General features: G+C 41.1%; 1 protein-coding gene across 1 annotated transcript in view; it reads left to right on the top strand.

Moving 5' to 3' along the window:
- Positions 1 to 1,721: 1,721 nt before the first annotated feature.
- CDC42SE2 (CDC42 small effector 2) overlaps positions 1,722 to 23,594 on the top strand; it is an 84,597-nt gene continuing 62,724 nt past the window's right edge. The window contains exons 1-2 of the mRNA XM_082497591.1: positions 1,722 to 1,785; positions 2,617 to 2,674. The gene's annotated coding sequence lies outside the window, so the exon portion shown is untranslated. The remainder of the gene's footprint in view (positions 1,786 to 2,616; positions 2,675 to 23,594) is intronic.

The raw sequence follows: 23,594 nt of genomic DNA on the forward strand, positions 1-23,594 counted from the left end.
AGGGAGTGGTTTTCAGTGCCCCTGCTTGTGCAAGGGGAGATCAGTGACTGGGCACGCCTGATGCAGACACCCCTCACACTGTGTCCTACTGAAGGCAAGTTAGACACAACCACGTCTGGCACCTCAATGGGCACAAATAAAGACCTCTCAGGAAAACGTCCAAAATCTTAAAAAAGAGAGTCTGGAAAAATAATAAAGGCCAACCATGTTGTCAGTTGATGCAGGTCTTATTAACCACCAGAAATCTATATTGTTAGTAAGTGTAAATGTCAGGGATTCATACAGACAGAGATCAAAAGTTTTTCAATTATTTTTTTATATGCTTGATGTCCTTTTCAGACTGTTCTATAACAGTTTGCGGACTTAGGTATAGACCAGGAAACTTCCCACTCTACAGTTTTTCTGTCCAGTCTCTTTCCCTGTGATACCGTCCAAATTCGGCTTACTGGCAACTCGTTAGCACTGCCACATTTTCCATTTTAACCCATGCTGCTGAACCATGGGTGATGTGCAAAATCAGGACAAGTAGCACACAGATGAGGTGCAGGAGGATGGCAGCCTGCCTGTACGTGGCGAGCTGCAGCTCGACAGCACCAAGGTGTCACTAGGTAGAGCTGCCAGCCATACTTTGCCACCCAGCAAGAAACGCCCGATCTTGCACGTTCCTCATGTTTCATATTTGAGTCATGCTTGCCACTTTTAACCCCCCTCCCCCTTTTTTTTTTTCGTTTTTAAAAGACAATACATGGTACAGTGGAATGGAGTGGAGAGAGCTCTCTTCAAGAGTTGCAGTGGCACCATACGTATTTTGAACCAGCAAATCAGTTACGGGCGTGGAGCACCCGTGAGGAGCCTTCACCTCTCTGCCAGGTCAGGTCCATATTGCTGTCACAGACTGACTGTCCCCAGGGGGGATGCAGGACAGGGAAGTTTACCAACGCACAGAGGGTGTGTGCCGGGGGTCAGACACCAGAGCCCCTTCTCTTTTCTTGGAGGCCTGACCCCAGCCACGCCAGCTTCCGTGACCTGCTTTCCACACGCCTTCAAGGCGTCTGCAATGCAGCACAAAATTTTGGACAGCCGGCTAACGAACCGTCGGCCATTTGTGCTAACTGCCCCGGGGCGTGCTATCTCCGCACAGAGCGGAGGCAGGAGGAACATTTGATAAGGCGAGGGGCACTCTGGAAGCTTCGGTGGGCTCTGGACAGGGAGAGCCCCACGCCGCGGGCCGGCCCCTCGCCAGCCCGGCCCCGATGTCCGGGCCCGTGGCGGCTGCACGGCGCGGGCGGTGACAGCGGGGCCGGTAGGGGGCGCTGCGGCGCCTGACGGCGGTTTGAAAGCGCGGCGGCGGAGGAGGAGCGGGCGGTGCATCCGTAGGGCTGACAGGCAGCGGCAGCCGTCCTCGCCGCCGCCCGGCCTCCTTTGTCCCCTCCCCTCCCCGGCGCGCCCAGCCCAAGCCGGCAGCGCGGAGCGGAGCGGGCCGGCCTGGGGATTCCCTGCCGGCGCTGCCGAGGTCGCCATCTTCACACAGCAACACCCCCGCCCCTCCCCACCTCGCCTCGGACCCTGCCGGCCGGGCGCCCGGCAGCGCGGGAGGGGGGGCCTGCGCCGCGCCCGCCCGCTGCTTGCGACCGCCGGGCGGTAGCGGCCTCCTCCGCGGATCTCGTTTGCCTCCTCCTCCACCCGCGGCGCGGCGGGGAGGGGGCGCGGGGCGCCCGGCAGCGGGGGACGGAGGTACCGGGGCGCGACGTGCAGACAAAGGAGCGGGCGCCGCCGTGGGCAGCGGTGAGTGGCGGGGGTAGGGGTGCCGGGGTCTCCGCTCTCGCCGCCCCTCTTCCCCGGCACGCCCGCGGGGCAGGTACCTGCTGGAGGGCCGGGCTGCGCCGCGGCCGCTCCCTTCGCCGGGGGGGCGCAGGGTCTCGGGCTGCTGCCGGCGGAGGCGGGGAGGGGAGAGGGCGGGCTGCCCCTCCGCCGCCGCCTGAGGCCGCCGGTGTTTCCAGCGCCGCCAGCCCCGCCGGCCGGGCAGCGGCGAGCGAGGCCGAGCGGGGTCCCCGGGGGCGGCGGGGACCGGGCGAGGCGCTGCGGGGGGAGCCGCCGCGGGAGCGGGCAGCTGGGCGCGGCGGGGGATGCTCCGCGCGGATCCCGCCTGACAATCGAAGGAAAAGGAGCAAGGAACAGATTTGCTGGTGGGCCATAAAAAAAGATGAAGAGGGGTTATTTTATTATATTATGTGGGTTTTTTTACCCCTCTCCTCCTTGTCAAAGCGTGTGGCGGGAGGGCAGGTGCTCCGGTGAGCAGGTGGGTGGGCGGCGGGGCCCCGTCCCGGCCTGTGGCGGGCGCAGGGCGTGGTGGCGTGCCGGGGATGCCGCGGCCACCCGTGTTCCTGACCGCCGCGGGGAGCGGCGTGAGGGGCAGAGGGCCGTGGGGGCTGGGGGGCGAGGCGCTGGGGTATAGCAGGTGTGACTTTGTTGTGCATCCAGAGAGGTAAAGTCGTATTTAACGCGGTTATTTGAAATGTGGCGCTTGTCTTCTGTGTTAAGCGTTTGGTTTTCAGGCAGTTATTCTGCCTGCGTAACCTTGTGCTCTCACCGAAATTCGAAATCTTACTTTCGTAGGCCAGGAGAACATAACGTCTTGTGACTTTTAACTGTGAAGTTGGATATGCATTAAACTGTAAGTCTTCTGATTTTGTTTTTGAACTTGGATGGATGAATGGAGTAATTATTTCACATCTGTGAGACAAAAACTTAGGAAGTAATTTAACCCGAAGAAGACTTTGCAGAAGACACTGCAAATATATCCTTTCTGGACTGTGATAACTGGTTGAAAACCAGAAAAGTAAAGAAAACCTGTAAAGTGTGGAGGGAGGGGTTGCCTTAAGCTCTCTTTTTAGGTATTTTTTTTGATGATGGGTCTTATTTAATCCTCAAGGCCTGACAGTCACCTTTTAAGCTTAAATCAAGGTATAGGAAACATCTGTAAGTGTAACAATACTACTATGTTTCCTTATATTTAACTGTAGTAATTGAGATTAGATAGTGCTTTTTCCTCACTCATAGGGAATGTTTAGTCAATTAATTTTCTTAGGTAATCTGATTAATAAGAGCTCCATGAAGGTACAGAAATGTTTCTGAAAGTTGTTTTTTCTGTTGTTGAAATATAGATGCAATTTTGAAAGATGTAATAAAATATTAAATTTCTATTGTAATAATCTTTTTGAAGGGTAAAAGAGACTATTGTAGATCAAATTGTAGGAAGTTATCAAGCAGATGATTGCAACCATTAATGAACTAAGTAGCAGCTCAAATAATCAATGAAATAATTCACTGTATACATTTTAGCATGTACATAAACTTGATTGTGTGTCAATATTTGCATCACTGCTCTCTTAAATTTAATTTCTCCTGTTAGCTTGGGTAAGAAACTGCAACTTGGATATAGCTGTCTGGATATGTAAAATTATTTTGCTAATGGGTAATACTTTTTAATGCTTTCAGCTTTGAGGAAAGGCTGGTATCCTTTCCACAGCACACAATCAGTTCAATTGTATGTTCAAGAAAATTCCTGGTGAAGTATCTATATATCTAGACCAAATCGTGTAGATCAGAAATTACAGTGTACAGTCTGTAAAACGTAATGCATTGGTACACCAGAGGAATTACGAACTCTCAGACTGTTGTTAGGTGTAGCTTGTCCAGCTGTGTTACAGCTGTGTCATATGTTATATTTGATTTAAAGGCTGTTTAGCTGAAAAATAATTGACAATTTACTTATGCTGTCGTATAACTAGACAAAATAAATTGATTTGAAGCTTGCTAGTAATTCTGACCTTACAAGGGTGTCAAAAGTTCTGTGGTGGCTTGCAGTGTGGTGGTCTGTGGGAAGCCTTGTCGATATGGTGGCTTGTCACAATAGGGCAAAGATAGTTAGAAACCTTTTGAACACCCCATCATAGTTTCTGCTGTCCAAAAAAGAAGTTGAGTTGATTTAGGAACAGGAAGGGAGAAGAGAAATTGAGTGAGTGTTCCAAGTTGCTTTCTAAATATTTTACTGTGACATTTTTTACCTAGCTATCAAAGCTTTCATTGCAGTGATAAAACGTTAACCTTAGTGTTGAGAAATCAGATCATGTCCTATGGAGGCATTACAGTAAACAAGAAGTGTTAAACATTTCATTTCATATTTTTCCCTAGCCAGGAATGTAATCAACGCTCTGTTACATTGCTAGAAGGGGGGATGGTTTGTGGTGGTGAAATAGCATTAATCAGCTGTTGCTGCTATAATTCATTGTCCACTGGGGAGGCGTCTGTGTAACACCTGGTAACTTGAGCAGACCTTATAGAGAAAACTTGCACACCCTTTAGGTATTTGTGCCTGACCTTTTGACCCTCAAAGGTGGGGTGTGAAAGGGTTTCTATTTTTGTCTCCTCAGTTAAGGTTTCCTGTTAGAATCGCAATACACTATTGGAAAAATATTTTTTCTTTACACTGTTGATATACGGATTACAAGGAAAACATTTAATTCTGTGGTATATAACTGACGTGGCAGTTTCTTGGTGTTCAAGAATTTTTTTCAAACTATTAAGAATAGTGTTAAGCTTTGCTTTGCTTAATGTGATTTATAGACCAACCTTTAAGCATGAAGCATAATGTGGAATTAAATTACTCAATAATGTAAAAAAAAAAAAAAAGTTAAAGTACTTCCTGAAAGTACCTCTCATGCAGGTCTTTTTTGTTGTTGTTGTTTTGTTTCATTTTTTGTGAACTTAGCATGTTGTGGAGTGGCCAATTGTATGTAAGCTTAGCATACCATATTGCTAAAGAAAAACTCTTGCCAATCTGTTTTGCAAACTCCATCATGATTCGTGTTAGCTCTACGTGCAGAAACCCGCTGGGTTCTGGTCAGTGTCACTGAGTACTTGTATAGATATAGAAGTAAAATATGACTGATTTTCACTTATTTTTTAGTCAATACTTTGAATATTCAAAGTAGCTTTCAGCAACTTAGTTGCAGCTCTTGATTATATTTGACAACCCGAGTTCACGAACTGAATAGCAATTTATCATCAAATTCCTGACTGCTTCACATGTTTTTACTAGATATAGTTCTAGCTAATATTAAAGACTGTTGTGTTACATAAACATGTGTCTGAATGACGCAGTTATCTTTGGTTACCACCGTACCTCTGGGTATCTGTTTCTCGCCGTACACTTCTCTGTGTGCTCAGATAGAGAAAATGGGTGAAGACTAGTGTGGCCTTTTGAAGAGCCTTGTTGTACGTTGCTGGGTTGTATTCATTAAAATGTGTCTGCTAGCAACCACCATACCTGTTCAATATCAGTCTTCTTGTGTCTCCTAATCTTAATATTGGCCTGTAAAGTAAATAACTGAGTTTTCAAAGAACTGAGGGTGTTGTGAAAACGTTAAGTCACTGTTTTGATACCTTAAAAGTCAGAGAAATGCTTTCTTTCATATGTTGAAGGATTGTAGGAAATTGGCTGCTCTTTACTCCACAAATGTAGCTTGTAAATGTATGCCTGTCTTCTAATGCAATTTTATCAATTTTTAAAGTATACTTAGAAAGGTTAACATGAAAGAGGATTTTTTTTAATATTATAGCTACCTTGCTGTATTACTGTTTTGTTAAAAGTACTGAAGCTAAGTGTACATGATGATGACTGCACAACCAAATGATTGTTTTTTTTTCAAGAACATATTGTTGAGTAGACTAGATGGAGATGCATTAGAAAAGCAGGGGCATGATGTTCCTTCCTGTAGCCAAGCCTAGGAGGAAAATAAATGGGGGAGGGGGAGGAGGAATGCTGCTCTGAAGGGTGCATAGCCTGAGATGGGTGGGTTAGATTCCTTTTTATTTAGAAAATGTCAGTAAATCTGAAGAGAGGCTTTTGAGTATTCACAGTTGCTTAAAGGTTTCAGGATATTTTGATGAAGCAAATCTGTGTTGTGTGATTAGTGTCTTGTTTTATTGCATGACTAGTGATGATGTCAGGTAATAATGACAAATTCAAGGAACAAGCAATCCAAAACAAATAAAAGTGGGTAAGGGAGCAATCAAACAGCTACACTGAACATGTTGAAGTGGGGAACTTCACAGAAAGAGCAGATTGAAGAGGAAGTTTAGCAGTGGGAAAGCAGGCTGTTATTAACAAAGAGAATGTAGGAAAGTTAGGGTGTTGAGTGTCTTCCAAGAAGGTCTCTTCTCAGTGCCTCTTATGTAGTTGGGTAACTCTGCCTGAGGACCCCTTTGGTTTCTTTCTAGTTCAATGTTTTGTGTGTGGTTAGAAGTGGATGTGTGAGATGAAACTACTAGTCCAAAGGTAATTGTTGTCCTAAGAAGAACAGAAGTTTCCCTTGACTGATCCTCCTCAACTCCAAGAGGAAGAGGAGCTCTCTTGCCTGTAATGAAGGCAGTTAAGGGAGTGCAGGCCTACTTCAGAGCAGTCTTCCATCATCTTTGTCACATTAACATACGGGTTTAGGAGGGAGGAGTAAGAAGAAAGACATAAGGTGTCAATATGATCACAGCAGATTCTGTATTAACTTCCTTCTCTGATTTAGTTAGCTTTCTGTCTAATCAGATTGGTAATACTTGTCATGAGATGTCAGTGGGAGAACTGATACCTTCTCTCTGCATGTGCAGTAATGTATCAGAGTGGTACATAGGAGAAAGTAAGCTGCTGACAGCAGTGCTGCCTGAAGAGCTAGGAACTGCCGCTCAGCTTGCTTCAAAGTTATGGTTAAGGTATATTCAACAAAAAACTGAAATGTATCTCGGTGGGTTGTGTTCAATAGATGGCTTCCTTATTTGGTGGTTGTGGAATGTATGGATCATGAAATACACCAATATCTAGTAATGTCAAAGGTCTATGAGGTTGCAGTTACCTGAGCAACTTACCCGATACTGTGGTTATTAGAAAACTGTCAGCTCAGTCTTTCACTGAACAGAGTTTGAATCCTCTCCCCACCCTACATAAATTATAGCAGAGGTGTCATGGCCCATGTTGAGGTTTGTTTGCACTGTATAAATGCCTCTGCCGGAGGACAAGTTGCTATTCATCTTTAGCATATAAAGGAGAAAATTTCATCTGAACAATAAGGGACTTCTAATGCTGGGAGAAGATTACATGTGGTGATGACCACTCCGATCCAATAATTCTTCACAGCAAACAGTTACAGTACTCACAGTTGCACTTTAGGTGTGCAGGTGTAAAATACTGTAAGTATCTCTAACCATTTATGCTAAACCAGAGAGCTACTTGTTTTATCAGTATATAAATTACAGTACAAGAGCAAAACAATGCATGAATCAAATAACTGATTACAGCCTGCATCATTGTTTGCTGGGTATTTTGGTGTCTTGTGCTTTTTTTAGAAATTGCTGTATAACTCAACATGTTTTTTTTCTGACTGTACATGCCTTGGACTTTACCAATTATTACACACAGTTCAGAAATGCTTTCTTAGGAAAACTTCCTTTCCACTGAATAGAAAATGTGTTGTCATCAAAGCCTTCCCAGTCAAAATCCCTGTTCTCCTCATAGAAAAATTAAGTGTGTGTGTCTGTTGAATGAAATTGGTGATTTCTCTCTTAAATTTAGTACCTTTTCTGTCATAAACTACAGGCTTATCTTTGTATGCGTTTGATATACTTTTCCATCACTTCTTTTTTGGAAGGGGATCTTTTGTCATTTTCTTGTACTCACCCACTGAATTTGGAGACTGACTGTTTAAATCTTGTGCGAAAATAGGACTTTCATAAATTGTAGTTGGCTTCCTTTTCAAAACAGTCATACTAGTCAGTATTGAAATATTACATGCAGAAAGCTCTTTGTTACATTTATTGGTTGCTTTTATATTACAGTTCATGTTCAATAACTCTTGTGCTGACCGGTAACATCTCTTTTAATTGGCCCCATGTGATGCAGTTCTTCTCATCTAACACCAGTTGTTAAAGGAATTCCACCTACTACTTTAAAGCTTCCTGAGAACAATTTTCATTTGAGCTCAACTACCTATTTTCCCTCTTACCACTTAAAGTGAATGGTATCTTGCCCTGATTTTCTGTACTGAAGTCCTTTTCTAATAAGTTGAATTTTATAAAGTTTGTTCTGCCTTGAGATAACAAAAAGAAACTAAAATTTATGTAAGAAAGTAGTTTGAAGTTAAGAGTAGTCCTGTTCACCTGAACCGTATAAACAGATTTTGAGGTATGATAGAAACTATTTTCTCCAACCAAAAGTATGTGTAAGTATTTTACAGAATCACAGAATGGTAGGGGTTGGAAGGGACCTTCGGCTATCACCTACTCTAGCCTCACTGCCAAAGCAGGTTCACCTAGAGTAGGTCGTACAGGAATGCATTGAGGTGGGTTTTGAATATCTCCAGTGTGGGAGACTCCACAGCCTCTCTGGGCAGCCCTTTCCAGTGCTCTGGCACCCTCAAAATAAAGAACTCTTTCCTCGTGTTCAGATGGAATTTCCTGTGTTCCGGTTTGTGCCCAATGCCTCTTATCCTATTGCTGGGCACCACTGAAAAGAGTCTGGCTGTGTTCTCTTGGCACCTGCCCTTTAGATATTTATAAGCATTGATGAGATCCCCTCTCAGTCTTCTCCAGGCTAAAGAGACCCAGGTCTCTCAGCCTCTCTTCATAAGAGAGGCGCTCCATTCCCTTGATCATCTTTGTAGGCCTCCTCTGGACTCTCTCCAGTACTTCCTTGTCTTTCTTGAACTGGGGAGCCTAGAACTGGGCACAGTACTCCAGATGTGGCCTCACCAGGGCAAAGTAGAGGGGGAGGACGACCTCCCTTGACCTGCTGGCCATGCGCTTTTTAATGCACCCATTGGCCTTCTCGGCCACAAGCACACATGCTGGCTCGTGGTCATCTTGTTGTTCACCAGGACTCCCAGGTCCATCTCTGCAGGGCTGCTTTCCAGCAGGTCAACCCCTAACCTGTACCAGTGCATGGGGTTATTCCTCCCCACGTGCGTGACCCTACACTTGCCCTTGTTGAATTTCATAAGGTTCCTCTCTGCTCAACTCTCTAGCCTGTCCAGGTCACGCTGTGTGGTGGCGCAGCCTTCTGGCGTGTCAGCCACTCCTCCCAGTTTTGTGTCATAAGCAAACTTGCTGAGGGTACGCTCTGTCCCCTCATCCAGGTGATTGATGAATATATTGAACAAGCCTGGACCCAGTTCCCCCTGGGGAACACCTCTAGTTAGAGGCCTCCAACTAGACTGCACCGCTGATCACAACCCTCTGAGCTCTGCCATTAAGTCAGTTCTGAATCCACCTCACCGTTCACTCATCTAACCCACACTTTCTAAGCTTACCTATGAGGATGTTGTGGGAGACAGTGTCACAAGCCTTGCTGAAGTTGAGGTAGACAACATCAACTGCTCTCCCCTCATCTACCCAGCCAGTCATGCCATCACAGAAGGCTATCAGATTGGTCAAGCATGTTTTCTATTGGTGAATCCATGTTGATCACTCCCAATACTTTCTCTTCCTCTACATGTTTAGGGATGACATCCAGGATGAGCTGTCCCATTACCTTTCCAGGGATGGAGGTGAGGCTGATTGGCCTGTAGTTTCCCAGGTCCTTCTTCTTGTCCTTTTTGAAGACTGGTGTGACATTAGCTTCTCTCCAGTACTCAGACACATCTCCTGTTCTCCATGACCTTTGAAAGATGATGGAAAGCAGCTTCACAATAACATCTACCCAGCTCCCTCAGCACTTGTGGGTGCATCCCATCAGGGCCTGTGGATTTGTGGGTGTCGACTTTGCCTAAATGATCTCTAACTCAATCCTCCTTGAGTGAGGGAAGGTCTTCCTTTCTCCAGGCTCTCTCTCTTACCTCCAGGGTCTGGGATTCCTGAGGGCCAGCCTTAGCAGTAAAGACTGAAGCAGAGAAAGGATTCAGTAACTCCACCTTCTCTGCTTTCTCCATCACCAGGGCACCTACCTCATTCAGCAGCTAGCCCACATTCTTCCTAGTCTTCCTTTTACTACTGGTGTACTTGAAGAAGCCCTTCTTATTGTCCTTGACATCTTTTGCCAGGTTAATTCCAAGTGGGCCTTAGCCTTCCTTGTTTCCTCCCTGCCTACTCTGACAACGTTCCTATATTCTTCCCAAGTGGCCAGTCCCTTCTTCCACGTTCTGTAAACTTCCTTCTTCCATCTGAGTTTTTCCAGAAGCTCCTTGCTCATCCACCCAGGTTTTCTGCTTCTTTGCTTGATTTCTTACTCCTAGGGAGTAAGATCTTGAGCTTGGAGGAAGCCTGATCTTGAGCTTGGAGGAAGTGGTGCTTGAATATTAACCATCTGTCTTGGAGCCCCCTTCCTTCTAGAGCCTTGGCTCATGGGATTCCTCCAAGTAGGTCTTTGAAAAGGCAGGAGGTTTTTCAGAAGTGGGAGTCTACGTGCTTTTTATTTGGTAGTGATGTATCCAAGAAGTCAATCTACAGTGCACTTGAAGAAAGGTTTAGAAATACCTGTTTTAAGTAACCTCTGATTTTTAAGGGGAGGGAGCAGGGAGTGGTCTTCAAATAATTGCTTTAGTTTTGGTATTTCTTGCACTCCCTGCTCATCAGACTTTTTTTTATTGTCCTTGAGCATGTGGGGGTAATAATCTGTGGCGCTAATGGAAGACTAAGTCAGTAGCTCTGGTGCATTGCTTTATTTAATTTCTCTTTCTTTTGTGTTGCCCTATCAAAAATTCATCTTACACAAGTGTTTAGGTTATCTGCTCACAGTGGGAGCATGTCACTGATCAACAAGTCACTGATACAGCCAGGGTTTGCTGCATACTCAAGTCTTTCTATTTCAGTGTTGAAATAGTGACTTATTCTGAAAGATAAATCTAGGTGTGTCCAGCTCTGTTGTTTGACACAATTGTAACTTGTTTTCTGCTGACTGTCTTGTAATGGGTAATGCCTTGTGATGCTTTTGAAAAATGTTAGTTGGACTGAAGACTGTATTGAGGTTAATTCGAAGGGGCAGTATGTCAGTACAGCTGCTGCATTGTGAAATGTGACTCTAATGCAATTTTTCTGCATGGACCATCTGACAAGGGTCCACCATTGCCAAGCTTCCTGTGCGGGCTCTAAAGAAGAGCCTGTAAATCCCTGCACTGGCTCCTCTTCTTCACCCGTGCATGATTAAGTGGTGCTTCCACCTACTGAAGGCCTTTCCTGGGAAGTCGGTAGGAGTGGTCAGGGACACCTGTCAGTTTTAAATGTTTCAAGTTAAAGCCTGGCTATGATGAAGTTAGTGGTGAACCTTTCATTGAGATCCTAAATCTATTACAATTGTGTCTGTGAAGAAAGTCAACTGCATCTCTACAAGAATGCATTTGCAAGGGTAATATTCATTGTTACCTGCAGCAAGTAGTTATGGTGAAGTCGTCCCCTGTATTTCTTCATTAGAATCATAATTGTTAGTTGTATCCCAAGGTGCTTGCAAACTAAAGTATGAGATGTTATCACTGTATATACAGGACAATACAGACACCAGAGGTTGTGGTGGATTTGGTTTGTTTTACTTATTGTTTGGTTGGATCACAAAGATCCAAGAATTGTCGCCTTTTCTCTCTGTCCTGTGGCCTCTATGTTGTCAGGATATACATATATTCACAATAAGATGATGCTTATTTCTTAAGATGATTTTTAATTTTTTTTATTTCTGTTGAAAATTACAGTAAATAAAAGGAAACTGCACCAAGAGTGATCCCACTTGTGGGAAATTCGAAACAGACATAGACATGTTATAGTTCAAACAAGTGTGCATTTTAGTGAAATAGTATATAAGATAAGAATTTCTTTAAAGAAAATATGTTGTTCTGAAAGTGACACTTCCACAGATAATTACTCAAATGTTGACAGAGATAATGGTTGATTCTAGGTTATGCTTCTTATACTGGACGTATGCTATTTCTTTTCTCGAATCCTTAACTTTGGTTCCCTTTCTTTCAGGGACAGAAAGCATAACATGAAAGCTTTGTTGCTTTCTTTCTATTCGTTGAGGTCATATTACAATATTTTTGCCAGTATTCTATAAAGACAGCTTTATCAAACTATATGTGGCTTATTGTCTCTTTAAATGTAACTTAGTTTGTGTTTGCATCTATTCAATGATGCTGAGGGCATTTCAAATACTGTACTGTTCCAAAATCCCAGGCAGCAAATTTTTCCAATCACTATGGTAATGTGTGTGTGTGTGTGTGTGTGTGGGAGGAAGGCTAAAGTCAGAATCTGTTAGTAGTGTATATGCTCAGTGCCACTAGCACTGCTTGTTCTTTGATGTAGATATGTTCTTTGCTTAACTAAAAACAAAGTAATATGATGCAGCTAATACTGCTTACAGTCTCATTTTTTTAATCAGTTTTGTTGTTTTTTTTTTTGTGATTCTGAAACTAATTCACTGCATTAATCAGATATGTGGGTAATTGTTGAGTCTTCTTTCTACCCAGGAAGTGGCATGTAAGAATCTTGTAGTCTAGTAAAGAAACTTCAAAACTTCTTTGTTGCCTCTCTAAGAATTTACGGATAGGCTTAAAAGTCAGTGTTTTACAACTGGAGCTGCATACCAAGGACACTTACTACTGATAGCTCATGTCCTGGTGATTTCTGCCAAGTCACTGTGAATGTTTAAGGTTCTTGGTTTTGGGTAAGCCTGTGTGAATGCTTTTGTATATGCAGTTGTTGCCTTAGACACAGAATTAGTTCTGAAGTGTAGTTACTGCTGGTTTAAACTAAAAAACAAAACCAACAAAAAATATTTTAAGACGAACTGTGCTCTGTTCTAGAGTGCTGAAACTGGTTCTTAATAATTACCCTTATTCAGTCAGTGCTGATGACAGATAAACTTATAAATTAGTAGGAATTTATAGGAATGTTGGCCACTGCTTTGTGTGGGGGACAGGAGAAGTGAAACGTGGCATTTCTTGGCTCTTTACTACTGTAGTCTAAACTGGAAACAAAAGGGAGACTTGGATGAAGGATTACTTATTTTCCCCATTACTATATTGATTGTTTCAAATTTTAATGAGTTGCAGTAACTTACTGGTTTAACAACACCGGCCCGCTGGTATTGAGAATTACAGAGGCATTGATACTGGTTCAAAATGCAGACCAAGTTATTAAGACTTTTGTGTTAGGTGGCCTGAGAGAATGAACTTCTTCACTCTTTAATTGCCAAGATAAACCCTATACCAAACCCACCAAGAGGGATGTGGAGTTGTAATGCTCTCTCTGCATCAGAGTTCAGTTGTGTCAGGAGAGGCTCATGAGAGCTGCCTGTGCCACCGGTGGAGCAGAGTAATTAGCGCGGTGTGGCAGAACTCTCTGAGTGTGCTGCACTTACCCAGTCAGCTGTAGGTCTGAGCCATCCACGTGTGCATTTGCATTACTTAGCGTATTTTTTTTTTTACAATGCTATTCACTTGTTATAAGAAGTCTGTCATAGTAATAATACTTATCAGTATGTAATTTTATCTTCAAAATGCCAGGCCTTCTTTTGAGAGGGTAAGTGTGGGAAGTGATGACTCTGAAAGTCTTTCCCTTAGGAAAACAAGTTGCAGTTTTTCAAGGCTGTTTTTGCAAAGGTTGAACTCCACTGTGTAGGCAGTGGAGCTGTTTGTATAGCTAGTAACTTGCTAGGTCCTTTCTTTGCTTGTTGAAGGAGGAGACATTTAATGTCCACTAACAGGATATCTCTCTTTCTTGTTCTTTAAAAGACAAAACTTTAGGGTCGATAGGACTTCAAACAATGATCTATTGTAGTTCTGAGTGGGGTTTTTTGTTCTGTTGATTACCTCAACCTCTCTAGTTCTGTTATGTACAGGATTAGTAGTAGGTTGATTGTCACCTGTGTGATTTAAAGCACACAGCTAAGGGATTATTCATACCAGATTTTGAAGCAAAAATTTAAGTAAATTACATCCTTTATCTGATGAATCAGTTAAATTATTCATGTCAGGATCTCAAAGTCTATGTTGGCAGGTATGAAAACACAGTACCTGCTTCTGAAAAGCATACTATTAAATGCACTTTCCTCCCACCAAAACCCTTGACAGTATTAGCCTCTCTCAGCCATTTCCTAATGAAAAAGGAAAGCTTTTACATACAGCGAAAGAGATCACTGTTAGATCTAGGTTGTATGGGAGTAAAATAATCTGAGAAAGAAGTATTAGTGCACAGATACTTTTCCTTCTCTTTATGAAAGTCTTAGCATTCTCAAACATTGTAACACATAGTGAGTTTCTCCATAGTAAAGATCCATTGTATCTAATTAGAATGAAATGTAAGATTTCACACCTTACGTAGCTGAATTTCTGCACTCACAGCATCTGACCCAGGTGTCTTTCAGCCTTATCCTTAGTGTGTTCATACAGTGTTGTCCATGCATCATCCAAGTAGAAACATCTGTGTCACCGAGCCAAAGAATTTCATTAGAACAGAGGAGAAATAGGAAAGCTTGATGCTAGCACAGATAAACATGACCTGGAGGTCAGCCTTCTATGTGTCTGACTCCTAGTAGTTTCCAAGAGGATTATTTGCTTTGTTTCTGGGAGAGATTTCTGGAGGCCAAGGGAGGTAAATGTAAACGTTATAAAATATTGAAATGCCTTAATGTTGCTATCTTCTAAGGGACTCTCAAACAATGTTTGAGGTGGGGAAAAGGTATTCAGAGATATGTTCAAGTAGGCCGCTATCCCAAGCCCTCTTCTAGCCTAAGTTAATGAAAAGAGGTATCTTCCTCCTTCAAACGTATTTAAGTTTAAACTCTGTTTCTACATTGTCTTCTAAAGGACTTTTCATTTTGAGACTTATTTCCCTGATAAGAATGGGAGAAACTAACATGAGCTTTTGTGATTCTTTGTGTGTCAACTTATATTTAATGTTACATACCTTATGGTTCTTTTGCTTCCAAATATGCACAGCTCTGAATTCATTGACATTTATTAACTCCATTCACATTCATTATGACTCTATTAAATGAATTGGTGTACCAGTTATAAGCTGCTTAATGAAATGATAAAATATGCTCTACTGGCCATCTGTATTTTTCTGTCATTAACTGGAATGGAAGGATGATTGTAAATCTGTGCGTATATACTATGTATCTCTATAGAGATATGAAAAGTACTTAGCAAATGCAAAACTATCCTTGGTACTTTTTCCATTTCTGTTTTTAATAGCTTGCAAAAGAATGGAAAAAGATGTTCTAATGAAGATAATGAAACCCAATATAAAGTTTAGATGATCACTTTCCTACGGATGAACTGGTGCAACTGCCAAAGTTCAATGTCTGGATATTTTTTTTTTTTTTTTTTTCAAATGGAGAGGACTGAATGTTTGCAGGCTATTCAGCTGTCCATCTGTTGTAAGCCCATGGCCTCTTTAGCTTGGAAAATACTTTTAAGACAAAAACACATTTTTAAAGCTTACACTTTACATATACAGTTCAACTTCTTTATCAAATTTCAACCTGTTCTGTGTAATTAGAAAACAACTTAGAAAATGTTATGGGGGCTGCACTAATGGTTTTCTCTCTGAATTTGGTACATTTAGTAATAACAGCATTAATTTTCTCAAGTCTGTTGATGCTTAGGATAATTTTGTAGCTACCCCTTCAAAATAGACTTTGGCGTTTAGGTTCTCTAAAAGAATATGTATCTCTTCAGTAGAAGCACTGTACTAATAGATATGTTCCACCTTTCTGAGGTAATCCGTATGTCATTTACCATAATTATTTGTACTTTGCCATCTTTGTTTTCACACACAGGTTTTATACTGAACTTCTCAAAAAGGCTAATACAATGTAAGCTGTGATGGCCTAAGTAAAATAAATCATCCGAGCTGATAATGTCAGGATAAAGATGAAATTACCTGCCAGTGTCGCAACATCAGTGATTTCTTGTAAATGGTTAAATCAAGTAATTTAATTATTATTTAGAAATACAGGAATTATACTGAATTGTTAGCTCTGAAAACAAGGCTTTAGACAAGCATAAAGCTTCATATACTCATGCAAACGCTAACACTTAAAGAACTGCTATCTATAATTGACATTCTTAATGAATGAGTGGTGTGGGCCAGTCTGCAATAAGCTGTCCAGCCTTCACAGAAAGTGGTTACAGTACTGTGCCTTGGCAGTACCTGCAAACAACCATTCTTTCCTCTCTGCTGGCTGGTACTCTATGCCAATTCATTTAGTAGCCTTTCAAGGCAAAAATCTACTGTTTATCGAAATGCTTTTGTGAATTAAATTGGCCATTAGGATGTGGGTTTAGCCTACATGCTTCATTCATCTGGGACTCCAAATAGCTGTGACACGATGAGTTACAACTGCTAGTCCAGATCTCATTTGTGGCTGACTTTTTAAAATGTTATTGTACAAGGATGGCTTTTGGTGCTCTGTCCTCCTGCTCTTGCAGCATGGCCCTAGAGTTCTAATGCAACAGTTTAGGAAAGTGCAATTAATTTATTTTCTACTTAGTCTATTTTTCTTTAAGGAGAGGAGCGGAGGAAGACATTTGGCTTGGAAGTTGCAAATATAGATATTCTCATACCTACCGTTACCTTATTTGTATAAATATTCTTACATATTGAAATAGTTTATACAAAATTGCAGTATCTACATGTTTTTAGGATATTATGTATACTACTAAAGTGTAAACCTTGCTGACATCTCATAATGCAGAATTGCCTGTTTTCTCTCAGTGAAATATACTAATATGAATCTTTCTCCACTTTGATTTCAGTTGCATTACATTTGAGTGAGGAGGTCCATGTTTAACTAGAGTTAAATTAGTGGGTTCTCCTATCTATAGATCAAAAATTGTCCACAGAGTCTTTAACTAGAAGATAGCCAACTTTCAGTGACAATTCAGTTACAAAACTGACATCTACTCTGAAAATGTATGTTTGCCTTGCTGACTTTCAGGATTTTATTGAACTTGTTAGTCAACCAGTGCAGTGTCATGTGTTATAAGCTAGTTGCTCAGCTGTTTTGTCTGAGGAACAGCTTATTTTGATATGCTTGTTTTACCAGGGGAAAGAAAAATCATCAGAACTCTGTGTACAGGTATTCTGAGTATAGTTTATGTGGATCCTAAGCATTATGATATTGTGTGTCTCTGATGCTATGTTGATAGCCTCCAGCTTTGCTCTGACTAGATGGTCCTGTCTTTGGGACCTGTAATTCTCTAGCCCTTCACCCAGTGACTCTACACCTTTAATGTAGTATGTCAATCTTATTGGTCTGTCAATTAAAGTTTACTTCATTACTCTTCATTATTCTGAGTTAAATAGAAATAAACAAAGAGTAAAAAGCTGTTGTCTGACTCCTTAGCCCAAGGAAGGAGTCAAAACTTATTTTTTCCATAGTGTCTCCTTACATCACTGTCAGGGATGTGCAATCAGCAAATGTTATTTTCACAAAGACAGTTATAGCTAATTCCTAATACTGATCCCCTTAATAATCCACTGTTGTGACATCTTTCTGGTTTGACCACCTAGATTTCTATCCTAACAGAAAAGGCGATCAAAGCTTTGTGTCTCTGACATGTAATGCTGTCCAGACAAGTTTCCTCCTTCCCTCTTTTCCTCCCCAGCATTCTTCTCTTGAATTACCATCTTTCTTCATTTATAGTCTATTTTACCTGCTCTTAGCTGCCTCAGCTCTTTGTTTCTAGTTCATAAATTTTCTGACTATCTTCTCTGAAACTACAGGGGTAAAGATTAAAAAAGCCCTTAATTTTACTTTTTAAATCTGGATTATGTCAGTCTGAGAAAAAAACAGAAGGCTCTGTTCCCTTGTTTGTGAGCAAGGAAGGGCTGAAATATGACAAAACAAGCCTCCCAGTGAAAGCAAGCAAATGTCTTGCCCTGTAGTGTGAAAGTTAAAACACCAGGGAGCTCAAGTATAGAAGAGAATTGTTTGGGTGGTTTTCTTTTTAAATAAAATCTACAAAACATTGCCCTGCCTAACATCGGAGATGTATAAAATTTATTTTACTACTAATTTTACCTTATTACATGAACATTTGAAGTGTGAACTGGTTTGTTTGGGGTTTTCAGCTTTCTTCACAGCTTCTGTCTATTTTAAAGCCCATTTCTGATATATGAATGCTGTCGTGACAGTTTGTAATTACAGGTTGGTTCTCTCTGAATACAGGGGTTTTTCTGGTTTGTTGGGGTAAATAATTCATTGCTACTTCAACAGCAGATTCTAGAGCAATGATTATTTTTGTCACTTAGAGCCAATTCTTTTGAATGTGTTTCCTTTCTGTTATTGCCTGCAGTACTGGTAATCCATCCTTCCTTTTACTGAGAACTGCTGAACTTGGTAGCCAATGTCATGGACAATAATTCAATAACAAACTTGTTTGCTAAACCTCACACATGTCATGAGGCATAATTGCTGAAACTACTGCTAGTCTTATGAGGTCAGTTCTGTACATCAGCTTTCATTTTAGAAGCTTGTAAATTCTACTTTAGTGTTTTCCTTTACTGTCTCTCATAGTTTACTACAAACTTTGGGTTGTACTAAAAATCCAAAAGAACTGTGGAAAAGGACTCAGTTATGTTAGAGTACTTTAGGAAATGTGCATAAAAATCTCTTCCACATGCTGCTTCCTCAGAAAGGTGTAACTTGTGGAACACATTGCGCAATTCTCGGCATTGAGAGCAGAGTCTGCAAAACACTATTATTTAATTTCTCAGGTAATACGGAATAAATCTCTTTCTATTCTACTTTATTCTTTGTGCTTCCAAGCACCATTCATGAAGTATGTAATTCAAGTAGCAGTCAAATTTGATGCTTTACGCTAAAAATACTAAAACTATGCTGAATTTCATTTAAATACTGGTAAATGTCTAACATTACATTTTCTGTTTCCTTCTTTCTCTCTCCCTTCCCCCATGTTCCTTTGACAACTCTGAAGTGTTTTCAGTACGATTGACGATACCAGACATGTTTCAGCTCATCCCTCATGTTCCTTCCTTTGTATGAACACACCTGTGTTTTTCAGCTCTGATTTCACTATTACTCGTAAAATCTTTCTACCAGAGAGCCTGGGGAAGGAAGAGTCTGCACATGAATTTACCCTGGAGAAGTATGTGACAAGGAGGTGGTTTTATTACTAGCATGTGAAGCTGGAAGTCTAAGTGCTATCCTAAAGTGGGAGCAGGAGCTGCAGCCTCCCATGCTGGCCCTGTGGTTCCTCCTCTGACCTGCTTCTTGCTGCTATGCCTCAGGAGCATCCTCAGATGTTTATATACCTAACCTGTGAAAAAAAACATTTAATTACAGAATGAGAATGGGGTGTGATGGTGTGGAATATTTGTCCTTGATTCTTTCAGGAGGGGGGAGAGAAAGAACGAAATAGTAGCCCAATCAGGTAATTTTAAAAAGAATAAAAAAAACTAGCAACCCCATAAAACCCCACAACCAAAAAACCCCACCGCATGGAGGTGGATGGAAGAGGGAGAAGAAGAGGCAGGCAGTTCGGTAGCAGATGTAGGGGCGATAAGAGCAGATGGTGAAGTCTGATAAGGAAGACTGAGAGGAAAAGAGGAGGAATATTTACTGCCAAAGGAGAATAAAGGCAGTGCTGTAAGCAGCAGGAGGAGGGCATGGCCATGGATGACAGCTGATACAGGAAGAAGTGGAGAAAAGACAGAACTTCTCGTGGAGCACTGGCGTCAGTCAGTGGTGACCACTTCTGCAGCAGGGGGAGGCAGGGAGCAAAGAGAACTCCACAGTGCAAAAAGGCACACATTTCATTCTTGTGCCAGAAACAAGTGAAGTGCAACGGTTGTTCCCAGCCTGTTGGCTGCCCTTCTGTACATGCTCCATGAGTGTCTGCAGGAAGCTTCAATCACAGGTCAGGAAGTACAGCCTTCCTGACTTGCCTTGCTGGCAGCTATGAAATTGATGAATGTAAAATCTCCATAAACATGTTACAGTATGTCCTATTCCAGACTAAAAAAAACATGATGGAAGTCCTAATATTTTTCTTCATTTATGCTAAGTGTTTTGAGGTACAAACTATCAGTTTTGAGATGCAAACTGTCAGTTTGAACCTCAAAAAGCTTAACATAAATGAAGAAAAATATTAGAACTTCAAACGTAGCTTTTAGGCTGCAATAGGACATACTGTAAGACAGTGATCCAGGAAGGTGCACCAGGGCCATTCCCTGCTGCCTCTTTACCTAGAATCTTGCAACTTTTTCCTCCCCATCCCCCCTGTGTGGCTAGACTTGCATCTTCATTCACATAGCCAATGTTTCTTGCCGCGTGACTTTCACCACATGGTGGGTGGATGTACTTCCAGTCATGTGAAGGAGAAGCTGTTAAAGCTTGTGGCTCTTCATCATAGTTAGTATATTCCTCATCTAGTCTCATGATACTCTGAAACATATACTTTCCAGCTACTTAGAGCAAACCCAGAACAATCTGAAAAAAAGATAAAAATGTGTTTTCCTTAACTCTTCTATTCTAATATTGCTACTTATCACTTAATTCACTAAAGTTCTATAATACTGGGGTGGAGCAGAAGGTGAGGACGAAATATTTTCTCCTTCTGGAGCTAGTGTCAAGGTGGTAGTGAATTTTATATAAATGCGTTTACACTGGTAAATGACTTGAGTTTGTCAAGTAAACCCTTACACCTTTCACATCTAGTGCTAAAAGCTTCTGCAATACTTCTGCAGTACATTCCTGCAGCCAGAAGTCCTAGCCTGAAACATTAGCTGGCTATTAATGTGTTGTGTTTGTGTCTGGATACCACCACAGAAAATCCTGTGTATCTTTAAAATCTGAAATATGTCCTTTCTATTACCTTGCTTCTGTAGTGTGTGGTTTTCAAATTTGGTTCATGGGCTGTCTTTTCTGAGTAAGATTTTAATGGATTTTAGTTTCCTGTGTAAGGAAGTGTTTAGACTTCATACACCACACTTTCTTCAATTCTGTATGACTCTAATTTTCAATTTAATAAGTGAATCATGAAGTTGGAACAATGGCGAAAAGAGAAGTTTTAGTTCACTTATTTAGTTGAAATTTGTATGTGCTGCTCACTTTAAGGGCAAAAGAAAAGAATTTCCATAAGATGTTGGATTTTAACACTTAGTTTAATGAAGGACTTTTGTTTTTCTGTTTAGCTTAACTTCTGCCTGCAACTCCTGAATTCTGATCATTGTGTTAATCCAGTAGAATAACTCTGAAGTAAGACAGGTACAAAACTGTGCTCTTCTGTTACTCCATTTCAGATACCCATTTGTACAAACACATTTCATTACTGCTGCCTCTTGCACCAACTGTGTTTGTATCTCACTGTCCTCCACTTTCTTCATTGTTAAACTTCAGTCACATCACTGGTCTGAAGATGGATTGTGTGTCTGATACTGCTTCTCACATAGGTCTTCAAAAATGGGTTTGGTTTTTTCCCCCGAAACATTTTATTTGCATTTTGAAGTAGACCACAGCTGATCCAGTTGAACCATATTAACGCAGAAGTCCACAGTGCAACTTTTGCTGTCATTTTTCACAGTAAAGTGAAACACGAGGAACAAAGTCGCTGAAGCTTTGTGCCACTGGAAACCATAAGCCAGAAGAAAGCTAGGAATCGAAGACTGTCAATAAGAAAATTGCTGTCATGGAAGCCAACTTTCATTACACCTGTCTGTATGAAGAGAATAGTAAACAAAAAGTAGGATGGGAAAGTGTGTTGGGAATATTGGTTGATAATCTCAATTGGACTCTTAAACTGGTTTGTCCTGTTTTGTGGGTAAGCCATTCTACAGTGTAATGGAGAAGGAAGCTTGAGGACCACAAAGAAATGATGCTAAGAAGCATACCTACATGATGTTCAGTTACTGTAGTTTGAAATACTGAATATGTACCCTGAGAGATCTTTCGTTTTTGAGGTTTTATATTTAGACTTCTAACTAGCTATAGAATGTACTTTATAATGATATTTAATGTATCTCATAACAGATTGGGAAGTTCTGTTTTATAAGATTATTTTTTTTCCAAGAAGTACAGTCATATGCTGTAATCTTTTCCTTAAATTGGCTAAGCTTATATACAGTATGAAATATGGCATCCTGAAAAACCTGTATGTGCTTCCTGCCCTCTCAGACACACTGTACTCTGCAATCATATTTTTGTTTTTATATGTGAATTTAAGCAGGAAAAAAATCTGCAATTTTGTAATTAGGACAGAAAGCCTAAGAAGCCTAAGAGCGTAATTCTGCATTTTACCACCATGAATAATCGCGTCTCCACAGAAAATGCCCTAAGCCCATGTGGTGTGTAATGCTCAGGACAAAATGCTGTCTGCAGTGAGAATGCCAAAGCCAAATGTCCTGGGACTACTTGCACACTGTCGTCCTGTTTCCTGGGAGAGCCAGGCTGAGTGTTAATAGTCCTTGTCACAAATTTAGTGCTTACTACCTGTGTTCTATACATCAGATGTTCGTTTGCCATGCCTATACATTCAGAAAAGTTACCAGACAATATATATGCATTATACAGTCAAATTAGATCACTACATGTATCGAATAATTAAGGAACCCTATTCTACAGCGTGAAATTACTTCAGATACTTAGGTAGTTCAGAGGCAAACAAGAGCTCGTATGAAGTCTTAAGAATCTGATTTTTACAGCAGGCTTAATGCGAAATTGAACACTACTGGAGGAGATCTGTTTCCCTTACCATATCTACTAAATCTTGTTCTTGAATTCCAGGTGAAACTTCTAACCATGGCAATTCTGTTATCTTCAAAAGAAGTAAAAGGACAATATTCTCTCCTGTATTAATGATGTAGTATCAAGAAGGAAAGAGGAAGTAATGAACAGACTTTTTCTAATGGCCCAATTTAACTTTCAGGTTCAACTTTGCCATAGAAAATACATTTCCGCTCCAATGTCATCTTTTTGGACCAACAGTTGTTAACACCACACTGGACATAGAATGGATTATATTTCTAGATTTTTTTTAATATTATGTACAGCTTACTGGGTAGTCCCTTAATAAGAAAAACACTTTAAACTATGTCCCTTGAAGTAAGGATGTGCTCCAGTAAGCACTTATTAAGGACAGTGGCACCTAGATCCAAAATACTGTCTTGAAAATCTTACTAACATTCAGCTTTGTACGTGCAGATTTCACAGATGTCTTGCCTCCCTTCTGTAGTTTCACAGACACCTAGTCAGTAACTTACTCATGTCCAGAATTGTTGGAGTTTTGTTGAGCCATTTGGATGCTACCCTGTGTCCAGGAGAGACTGATCTAGTTTCTTGGAATATGCTTCATTCAAATCATATTAGGCTTCTTACAGGACACCATTCTGCAATGTCATTTTCTTTTTAAAGTATAATGACCAAAGTAATTTCTTGCTGTTCCTACTTCCTTAAGCATGAGCAATAGCTGCAGCATTTTTCAAGAATCTGATTTCTTATTTTGACTGAGGCAATTCAGAAGCAGCACATCTTGTCTTTCTGTCTTTCTCTGTATTGAAATTTATATCAATCTCTAATCCTTCTAGTCTTTCTTGATTTCCAG

This window comes from Vanellus vanellus (genome assembly GCF_965231255.1).
Source record: "Vanellus vanellus genome assembly, chromosome: Z".
NCBI lineage: Eukaryota > Metazoa > Chordata > Aves > Charadriiformes > Charadriidae > Vanellus > Vanellus vanellus.